This window comes from Saimiri boliviensis, chromosome 14 (assembly GCF_048565385.1).
Source record: "Saimiri boliviensis isolate mSaiBol1 chromosome 14, mSaiBol1.pri, whole genome shotgun sequence".
In the NCBI taxonomy this organism is placed as follows: Eukaryota; Metazoa; Chordata; class Mammalia; order Primates; family Cebidae; genus Saimiri; species Saimiri boliviensis.
Window position 1 is genome coordinate 84320155 of NC_133462.1, and position 11575 is coordinate 84331729.

The following is an 11575-nucleotide window of genomic DNA, read 5'->3' on the forward strand; positions in this document are numbered from 1 at the left end:
GCGATCCGCACATTCTCCTGTCTCTCTCTGCGCAGACCCACCCGGGGTTCGCGCCACCGCGGAACATCCCAGTAAGATGTCTGGCAAGAGAAACAGCCCCAAGGGTTGCAGCCCCGGGCGGTAAAACTCAGCCGCCGGGAATCCCGGTTTGCAAATCGCGGATGGGTTTTGTGCCCGCTCGGTTTGGAAGCAGCGGCCCCGCGGGACCGGGGGTCGGACCTGCCTCCCATCCGCCGCCTCCGTCCCTCCCGCTGACCCCCTTGGAAGCCGCTGCCCGGACGTGTCGAGAAGGTGAGTGCTGAAACTCCAGGACAGGAAGAAGACTCTAATCTCGGTCTTTTTTTTTTTTTTTTTTTGACACGGAGTTTCGCTCTTGTTACCCAGGCTGGAGTGCAATGGCGCGATCTCGGCTCACCGCAACCTCCGTCTCCCGGGTTCAGGCAATTCTCCTGCCTCAGCCTCCTGAGTAGCTGGGACTACAGGCACGCGCCACCATGCCCAGCTAATTTTTTGTATTTTTAGTAGAGACGGGGTTTCACCATGTTGACCAGGATGGTCTCGATTTCTTGACCTCGTGATCCACCCGCCTCGGCCTCCCAAAAGTGCTGGGATTACAGGCGTGAGCCACTGCGCCCGGCCCTAATCTCGGTCTTAAAAGACCACAAAGCATGAGATCCCCCAGCCTGGGCAACGCGGTGAGGCTGTTATACCCGGGCGAGCTAGAAGGAAGACGCCACACTCTTGAGTTCCAATTGAGAATAAAACCTGTCGCCCTGAAGAAAGGGCCTGATTCCTTTTCATACCTTGCTTAAGATAGGGCAGGTCTCCCCTGTCTAGCTGAAGAGGAATTTACAGAAGCAGAGCAAGCAAGTTAGATCAGGAGGCTGGTCACTAGGAGGCAGGAGGTTCCCATGATTGCTGATTACTAAGGAGAGTATACGCAAGTGATTCCGTGATTGCTGGTTACCAAGGCGGGTATTCGGTACTTGCCATATATTCAATCAACAGGATATTCACAATAGCGCGTGGGCTTGCGGAGCAGGATATGGCTACAGTGGTTATACGTTTCCATAGTTCTGAGTGCAGCATGACCCAGCTGTGCGCTCAAGGGGGAAATGGTGGGAGGGGCGAGGCGGAGGTTAAGATGGAGTCTGTCAGGCTAACACAGGGTAGGTTAGCACAAGGCTTTGTCTCTAAAACAAACTTTTAAATAAAAAAAATGAGCCAGACATGGTGGCGTGCTTGAGCCAGGGAGGTCAAAGCTGCAGTGAGCTGTGATCACCCACTGCATTCTAACCTGGGCAACAGAGCAAGACCCCATCTCAACAAACGAACAGATAAAAGCAAAAAACGAAACAAAACTCCACGGGATCCTAAGGTTTCCAAGGCCTCTCTTCTTGCATTGGGCCCATGACTCTGCCTCAGGGTGTGACCAGGACATGAATGGAGAAGGATAGGGAAATGGTAAAGGGGACAGGATTGTCCCCAAGTACTTCCCCAGTTTCGGGGAAGAGGGCTGGCAGGTGAGGAAACCAGAGAACGAGAAACTCCGGCTGAACACTGACGTTGAGCCTGAACGCTAATGTATTGCCATCTGCATGCATAGCTCAGTGTAAACTGCAAAGAGATGCGCTTCTTGGCCTCCAGGAATTAACGATCAGGTGGAAAGAAAGTTTACTCCACCCAGGGATGCATTGGAGCCAGCTGACACCCATGAGCTGATTGCTCACATCTCTGCGCAGTGACACCATGACATAGCGTCAGTAGTTTCGAATCCGCCATGTAGGAGTATTCACACCAGAGAAATCAGCAAACTCCACAAATCAGGGCTCCCTCCTCCCCCTCACCCAGAGCTGAATGTTAAACATTTCCCTGAACATTGGTGATTCTGCTTCACTATAGCACAAACTGCTTAAATAAAGGTGGGATAGGACATTTTGTCACAGTCAGGAAGCAACTGAAAGCGTCATGGGCTTGGGCGTAAGGTCGAGCTCTTCCACTGCCTGACCCTGATGATCTCCGCCTCAGCTTCTGCCTCTCTTTAATGAGACTAATACTGTCTACCCTACTTAGTTACAGAGTGGATGGGTGGCTCAAATGAGATCAGTCTGTGTGAATGCTATGTAAATTCTAATGGATTTGATCACGGTAACAGAGACAGCCTGAAAATTCATAAAATTAGGAGAATGAAGCCTACTGAATCCCAGTTTTATGAGGAATACGTACGATAATGCATATTTGTTTCATTTCCCGTTTATTTAATATCACTTATTCATGCTTCCCATATACTAGGCCCTGCTAGTTGGGCAGTCTGAAGATGTAAAAACACTTTGTAGATTACAAAGCTTTTTTTTTTTTCCTTTTGAGGCTAAGTCTTGTTCTTGTCACCAGGCCGGAATGCAATGACGCAATCTCAGCTCACCGCAACATCCAATTCCCTAATTCAAGTGATTCTCCTGCCTCAGCCTCCTGAGTAGATGGAATTACAGGCACTCGCCACCAGGCCCAGCTAATTTTTGTGTTTTTAGTAGAGATAGAATTTCACCATGTTGGCCAGGATGGTCTCAATCTCTTGATCTTGTGATCCCCCTGCCTTGGCCTCCCAAAGTGCTGGGATTACAGGCGTGAGCCACCATGCCCGGCAAGCTTTTGAGATAGAGTCTCACTCTGTCTCCCCGGCTGGAGTGCAATGTCGTGATCTTGGCTCATTCTCCTGCCTCAGCCTCCCAAGTAGCTGGGACTACAGGCATGGATCACCACACCCAGCTAATTTTTCTACTTTTAGTAGAGATGGGTTTTCACCACGTTGGCCAGGCTGGTCATGAACTTCTGACCTCAAGTGATCCGTCCACCTCGGCCTCCCAAAGTGCTGGGATTACAGGTGTGAGCCACGGAGCCCGGCTGATTACAAAGCTTTTATGCAAGTCTTTCGTAAAGTAGAAGGCATCGTGCAAGGAAAAATATTGTTGTTTTTCTCAACTTTCTTCATCTCTTTCAGTCTGGACACACTTGCATTTTCACTACAACACAACCTGCAACTGATATTATACCTGATGCTTTCATTTAGACCAAAATACTTGGCGATGGTCACAAACAATGGTGTAGAAATGAAACCAATACAAGAAAACATCCTTGTCATATTTCGTTGACTGAAAAAAGGCCATACCAAAATTTGTACAACATAATTTCTATGTATGTCTATATGAATCGAGAAGAATATACATGGAAATGTTCACAGTGGCTATCTCTAGGTGCTAAGATCCTTTTAATTAGCCTTTCTTGCTCATATGTAATTTTTACTTTCTCTACAAGAATTGCCTGTGAAATTCTGGAGATCAAAACTGAGAAATAAAAGATCTTCAGGCAGCTATTTATTTTGTAGAATTTCAAATATGGCTTGAAAGAAGCTTTAAAGATCATCTGGTTTAATAAGACGGGAAACTGAAGCTGAGGGAGATGGAGCCGAAGTAACAGAATGTCAGCCCTTTTCTGATTTTGCATTATCTTTTTTTCTCTCCAAATGTATGTGCAGAGCTTTCAAAATCCATCTAAACCTGTATACTCTATAATTAGATTCTCATCTTTCATTATCTTTCTGACTTTTTGATGTATCTGCTTCCTCTAGTATGGTCATTTTTCTTTGCCTTGTTTCTAATTTTTTTTTTTTTTTTTTTTTTGAGACAGAGTTTTGCTCTTGTTGCCCAGGCTGGAGTGCAATGACATGATCTTGGCTCACCACAACCTCCGCCTCCCGGGTTCAAGAGATTCTCCTGCCTCAGCCTCCCAAGTAGCTGGGATTACAGCCACGCCCAGCTAATTTTGTATTTTTTAGTAGAGATGAGGTTTCTCCATGTTGGCCAGGATAGTCTTGAACTCCTGACCTCAGGTGATCCACCTACCTTGGCCTCCCAAAGTGTTGGGATTGCAGGCATGTGCCACCGAGCCTGGCCTCTAATTTTTTTTTTTAAACGTTCAACTGACTGCTTCGTTTTTCTTCTCTTTGAAAGACTCTGGATGTAAATAAGCATTTTATTCCAATCAGTGGCCTCTTTAATCATTTCTTCTCACGTTTGCTTTCTGGTCTCTACCAACTAATTTCTTAGAAATTTGCAAGGGTGAATCACAATGCCTCTGAGCCCATGATACCCAGAATCAGAAAACTGCTTTTTTAATTTGATGTAGATTGAAGTGTTTTTCATCCATGTACAGAATACAATGTAATATACTGGCCTTTGCTTTCTGAACCTCAGCGTTTACACTTGCCAAGTGGATGTTTTCCCAACTTGTATGATGACTGCTCCTTTCCACCTCAACAGCACAGGCCGGGTGGGTGTGGAGGTTTCACCCCTGTAATTCCAGCAGTTTTGGGGACAGAGGCAGGAGGATTACTTGAGTTCAGGAGTCCAAGACAAGACTAGGCAACATAGTGAGATCCTGTCTCTATTAAAAATAAATTAACTGGGCCGGGCACAGTGGCTCAAGCCTGTAATCCCAGCACTTTGGGAGGCCGAGGCAGATGGATCACGAGGTCAAGAGATCGAGATCATCCTGGTCAACATGGTGAAACCCCGTCTCTACTAAAAATACAAAAAAAAAAAAAAAAATTAGCTGGGCATGGTGGCGCGTGCCTGTAATCCCAGCTATGCAGGAGGTTGAGGCATGAGAATTGCCTGAACCCAGGAGGCGGAGGTTGCGGTGAGCCAAGATCGCGCCATTGCACTCCAGCTTGGGTAACAAGAGTGAAACTCCGTCTCAAAAAAAAAAAAATAAATAAAATTAAATAAATAAATAAATAAATAAATAAATAAATAAATTAACTAGCCACGGTGGCACATGTGAGCTATGATAATGGCACTGCACTCCAACCCAGGAGCTCAGGTGAGCCACCTGCTTCGGCTCCTAAGGTGCTGGGATTATAGGCATGAGCCAGTGCACTTGGCCATTAGCAGCCTGATTTAAAAAGGCAAAAAGAAATATGGCAATAATTGTAATAATGTAATCAATATTACAAATGATTATTGGACTTTGGGAGGCCGAGGCGGGTGGATCATGAGGTCAAGAGATCGAGACCATCCTGGTCAACATGGTGAAACCCCGTCTCTACTAAAAATACAAAAAATCAGCTGGGCATGGTGGCGCGTGCCTGTAATCCCAGCTACTCAGGAGGCTGAGGCAGGAGAATTGCCCGAACCCAGGAGGCGGAGGTTGCGGTGAGCCGAGATCGCGCCATTGCACTCCAGCCTGGGTAACAAGAGCGAAACTCTGTGTAAAAAAAAAAAAAAAAAAAAAAAATTATTGGGGGCCAGACACAGTGGCTCACACCTGTAATCCCAGCAGTTTGGGAGGCCAAGGTGGGTGGATCACCTGAAGTTAGGAGTTTGAGAGCAGCCTGACCAACGTGGAGAAACTCAGTCTCTACAAAAAATACAAAATAGTAGGCGTGGTAGCACATGCCTGTAATCCCAGCTTTTTGGGAGGCTGAGGCAGGAGAATCGATTGAACCAGGGAGATGGAGGTTGCGGTGAGCCGAGAGTGCCGTTGTACTCCAGCCTGGGCAACGAGCGAAACTCAGTCTCAAAAAAAAAAAAAAAAAAAAAAAAAATTATTGTTGAAGTTTCTTAACATCCTTTTGCTCCTACTAAGTCTTCAAAACCCAGTGTGCCTTTTACACTGAGGGCGCGTCTCTGTTCCAACTAGCCACAGCGGAAGTGGTCAGCAGCTGCATGAGGCTGGCAGCCTGCAGGCTGGACAGCACCGGTCCGGGTGTATCCGGCAACTTACTGAGGATGGCAGGATGGAGAGGAGGAGAATGAAATCGTCCCTGGAATGTCCAAGCGCATTTAATGGTATTGGCTAAAAATGTCCACCAGGTGGCGCTATATGCAAGGAATGAAAATTTACTATGTGGCTGGGATTATTAATATATGTGATTATGGCCGGGCGCGGTGGCTCACGCCTGTAATCCCAGCACTTTGGGAGGCCGAGGCGGGTGGATCACGAGGTCAAGAGATCGAGACCATCCTGGTCAACATGGTGAAACCCCGTCTCTACTAAAAATACAAAAAATTAGCTGGGCATGGTGGCGCGTGCCTGTAATCCCAGCTACTCAGGAGGCTGAGGCAGGAGAATTGCCTGAACCCAGGAGGCGGAGATTGCGGTCAGCCAAGATCACGCCATTGCACTCCAGCCTGGGTAACAAGAGCGAAACTCCGTCTAATACATACATATATAGATATATATATATATGTGTGTGTGTGTGTGTGTGTGTGTGTGTATATATGCAATTATTTATAGATATAATTCAGCATTTCCACCATCCCTGCAAGACGAGTAAGAGGATCTTCATTTCGCAGATGAGGAAAATGAACCTGTAGTAACATCAGTGTCTGGTGAAAGGGCTTCCAGCTGGCAACCAGAGGAGGCAGGAATCAAGCCCAGTGTGTCTGGTGACGGAGCCCAGAGGCTTCCCAGATCTTCATACTCACCCATCTGGCAGTCACACAGAGGTCCTGGATGTGTGGTGGGCGATGAGCAAGTGACTGAGAGTCCATGTGATGAGGTTGCTCAGGCTGATGTCACAGCAGCGAGAAGAGGCGTCTCATCTCATCCCTAACCAGACAGCCTTAGGGAGGGCATCTTGGAGCCACCAACTGGAGAGAACGACATCCCTGATAAAGAGGCAGATTCACCGACCTCATCTTTGTTAGTGCACAAAATGGTGCCCTACAGCCTACTGGTGACCCGGCTGCAGAAAGCTCTGGGTGTGCGGCAGAACCATGTGGCCTCAGTCCTGTGCCAACGGGCCAAGGTGGCAATGAGCCACTTTGAGCCCAGCAAGTACATCCACTATGACCTGCTAGAGAAGAACATTAACATTGTTCGCAGGGGTCGGGCGCGGTGGTTCATGCCCATAATCCCAGCACTTTGGGAGGCCAAGGCAGGCAGATCATGAGGTCAGGAGTTCAAGACCAGCCTGGCCAATATGGTGAAACCCCATCTCTACAAAACAAATACAAAAATTAGCCAGGCATGGTGGTGCACACCTGTAGTCCCAGCTACTCTCTTGGGAGGCTGAGGCAGGAGAATCACTGGAACCCGGGAGGCAAAGGTTGCAGTGAGCTGAGATCATGCCACAAAACAACAAACATTGATCTGAGGCTCTCAGCAGCCATGTCCAAGCAGGCACTGTCCCATGGCCTCAAGTGCAAGTTCCAGTTCGCCATCACTCCAGGCTCCAAGCAGATCCACGCCACTATTGAGCAGGACAGCTACGCACAGATCTTGAAGGATGAGGGTGGAATCGTCCTGGCCAATGCTTGTGGCCCCTGCATTGGCCAGTGGGGCAGGCAGGACATCAAGAAGGGAGAGAAGAACACAATCGTCACATCCTACAACAGGAACTTCATGGGCTGCAACAACGCGAACTCTCAGACCCATGCCTTCATCATGTCCCGAGATTGTCACAGCCCTGGCCATTGCGGGACCCCTCAAGTTCAACCCAGAGACGGACTACCTGACAGGCAAGGGTGGTGAGAAGTTCAAGCTGCAGGCTTTGGGTGCAGATGGGCTTCCCCAAGCACAGTTTGACCCAGGGAAGGACACCTACCAGCACCTCCCCCCAAGGACAGCAGGCAGCACGTGGTCGTGAGCCCCACCAGCCAGCGCCTGCAGCTCCTTGAACCTTTTGGCAAGCGGGATGGCGAGGACCTGGAGGACCTGCAGATCCTCATCACGGTCAAAGGGAAGTGTGCGATTGACCACATCTCGGTTGCCGGTCCCTGGCTCTGGTTCCATGGGCAGTTGGACAGCATCTCCAACAACCTGCTTATTGGTGCTGTCAACACTGAAAATGGCAAGGCCAGCTCCCTGCGCAGTGCGGTCACTCAGGAGTTTGGCCCTGTTCTTGACACTGCCCTCTACTGAAAGAAACATGGCATAAGGTGGGTGGTGATCAGAGACTAGAACTACAGCGAGGGCTTGAGCCAGGCGCACACAGCGCTGGAGTGACCTCTGGGGCCCAGCCATCATCACCAAGGGTTTTGCCAGGATTCACAAGACCAATTATCAGGCACCCCAGTGGGACCTAGCAGACCATCCTCCTAAACCACACCTTCGGTGCTGGCAGAGCCCTCAACAGAATTAAGGAGTGGCAGCAGTGAGGGCAGCACCTCCCGTTCCCACCCCCTGCACCCAGTGCTGGTGTCAGGTTCAAGTTCAACTCCATGTGCGCCATCAGCGATCTGATCCATCCAGCCATTGTTTTTTGTTTGTTTGTTTGTTTTTAAATGGAGTCTTGCCCCACTGTCCAGGCTGGAGTGCAGTGGCACCAAATGGCTTTTTTTTTTTTTTTTTTTTTTTTTTAGATGGAGGCTTGCTCTTTTGCCCAGGCTGGAGCACAGTGGCACGATCTTGGCTCACTGCAACCTCCGCCTCCTGGGTTCAAGCAGTTCTCCTGCCTCAGCCTCCTGAGTAGCTGGGATTGCATGCACCCATCACCATGCCCAGCTAATTTTTTGTATTTTCAGTAGAGACAGGGTTTTACCCTGTTAACCAGGATGGCCTCGGTCTCCTAACCTCGTGATTGCCACCTTGGCCTCCTAAAGTGCTGGGATTACAGGCGTGAGCCACTGCGCCTGGCCCCAGCCATGGCTTCTTATCCCACGATGGTGTGACCAGACATGCTTCCTGCTCCCTGCTCAGCCCACGGAGTGACTGTGGGTGGGGGTGGGGGGGGGTCTTAAAATAACTTTTTAGCCCCTGCCTTCCTATTTTTATTTTGGTTCAGATCTTAAGCAGCTCCATGCAACTGTATTTTTGATGACTAGAGTCCCATTGAAAGTTTTTCTACTGCCTGATCATTTCATTGGTGGCTGAAGGATTCTAGAGAATCTTTTGTTCTTGCAAGGAAAACAAGAATCCAGATTAAAACAAAAAAGGGGGGGGCCGGGCGCGGTAGCTCAAGCCTGTAATCCCAGCACTTTGGGAGGCCGAGGCAGGTGGATCACGAGGTCGAGAGATCGAGACCATCCTGGTCAACATGGTGAAACCCCGTCTCTACTAAAAATACAAAAAACTAGCTGGGCATGGTGGCGCGTGCCTGTAATCCCAGCTACTCAGGAGGCTGAGGCAGGAGAATCGCCTGAGCCCAGGAGGCGGAGGTTGTGGTGAGCCGAGATCGCGCCATTGCACTCCAGCCTGGGTAACAAGAGCAAAACTCCGTCTCAAAAAAAAAAAAAAAAAAAAAAAAAAGAAGAGGCAGAGTCAGCAAGCTGCTGCAGGGAGGTGTTGGGGGCAGCTCTGTGGAGATTGCACATAACTCCGTGTGGCTAAAATATGGCCCAGGGTTTACTGCAGTGTGAACGAGCCGGGCAAGAGCAGTAGAGATGTCAGCGGTGGGCACAGCACCAAGAGTATTCGACCTCCAGGCAATTGATAGGAAGGGTTTTACTCCTTAGAGGGCTCCATACCCCGGATGCAGAGCGTTGAGCAAATGAGGCACCCTGTCCAGGGATGATCCGGTCTTCACCCTGCCTTTACAAATTTGAATGACAAGTTGAACTACGCACAGTTACCCTGCAGTGTAGGACCTGGCCCAGACAACAGAACGGAGCAGGAGCTCTGGGAGGTGCTTGATGATTGCACCATATGACTTGGAGCCCCACAGATCTAAACTCAAGCTCTGGCTTTGCCGTTCACAAGTACAGTAACTTCCAGCAACCCTCAATTTCTGCTTCGTCAAGTAAGGATAATGCTGGGATCCATGGGTTGAGCTGTTGTGAGGATTAAATGAAGCATGGTTAGCAAAGTAGTCCCACGGTGGAGCGTTCAGGACCATGAGTGGATGGTGGCACCGGACTCTGAAATTCTCATCCAGGTCCCTTCCTGTGTTGCATGGACGTCAGCACGTGGCCGGGCACGGAATACCTGCCTCATGAGCCACGTGTTCATTCAGGAACCATTCCAGCCTTACACACCAGGCCCTGGGGAGGACAAGATGCTTCTCCTTAATGGAACTGATAGCCTGGTGGGGGAGATAGATGGTAGTTAAATGACACAATGAACGTATAAATACAACGACAAGTGTCTCAGAGGGAACTCCTTGTTCTAATTGGGGAGTTGGAGAAAGCCTTTCTTGGTGTGTTAATTTCCCAGCACTGTCATAACAAAGTACCACAAACTGAGGAGCTTGAACCAACAGGATTTTCTTCTCACATTTCTGGAGGCTAGAAGTTCAAGGCTGAGGTTAGGGAGGGCTGCTGTGCACCCTCTGGAGGCTCATGCCTCGAAATAAATAAATAAATAATTGTTCTACAGAATTGTATTGATTTAAGAAAATGTTCAGAATAGATGTACAAGCAAAAAATTAAAAAGGTATATATACATGTGTGTTGATTTGTGCATGGAATAAGACATACAATTTTTTTTAAAAAGCAGACCCAAATGCTAACCATTATCTAGGTGGTAGGATTGCAATTTTTTTTTTTTTCTATCTGAATTGTTCTATGTCTGCTGCATGGAACCATTATAAATAATTTTTTAAAAGCAAATATATTTATTTCATTTTTTTTCCTGAAAACTGAAAACAACTGTTCATAAGAAGGAGGCCCCTTCGTGCCCCTTCCCAGCATCTGGCTTTGCTAGAGATTCCTTGGCTGGTGGATGCATCACCCCAGTGTCTGCCTTCGGTGTCACATGACTTTCTCCTCCGCGTTCCTGTCTCTGTGTCCAGACATCTCTTTCCTTATGAGAACACCAGTCATTGGATGTACCGTCCTTCCTCCTCCAGCATGACCTCATCTTCACCTGAGTATATCTGCAAAGACCCCATGTCCAAATAAAGTCACTTTTTTTTTTGTAGATGGAATCTTGCTCTGTTGCTGAGGCAGTAATGCAATCTCAGCTCCCTGCAACCTCCACCTCCCTGATTCAAGCAATTCTCCTGCCTGAGCCTCCTGAGTAGCTGGGATTACAGGTGCCTGCCACCACGCCTGGTTAATTTTTGTATTTTTTCAGTGGAGATGGGGTTTCGCCATTTTAGTCAGGGCTTATGGCGCCTGACCATAAGGTCGCTTTCGTAGCTACTAGGGGGTTGGGACTTAAATGTATCTTTTAGGGGAACATAACAACCCACATCAGTTGGGGAAATGAAATTTGAGCCGAGATCTACAGCTTGAGAAAGGCTTATCCAGTCAAAGAGGTCAGGAAGTAGGTTCTGGGCAGGATGTGGCCTGTGCAAAGGTCCTGGGGCAGGAGGGAGCACAGCACCTACAAAGGACTGAACGAGGGCAGAGAAAGGGAGGGACTGCGGGCACTGATTATCTGCAGGAGTGAAAGAGTTGCTGGATATTGTTGTTTTTGTCTAAAGGATCACACTGGACAGGTCTTGGTGCTCTGTCTGATAGGATTGTGCCATCCAAGCTGCCCAATCTGCTTTCCTGCTGTATACCTTACCCCCAGTTCTTTCCCCATCTGGTGTCATTCAGAGCAAGGTGCAACAGCAAATGTTTCTGAATGGGGAGAACCTGGGAGAATGATGGGGCCTGCGTTCAGCTCAGTGCACAGGCTCTGCCCCAGA

General features: G+C 48.5%; 1 pseudogene; it reads left to right on the forward strand.

The window, feature by feature from the left end:
• LOC101045396 (aconitate hydratase, mitochondrial pseudogene) lies at positions 1-8213 on the forward strand (annotated as a pseudogene).
• The last annotated feature ends 3362 nt before the right edge of the window (positions 8214-11575 follow it).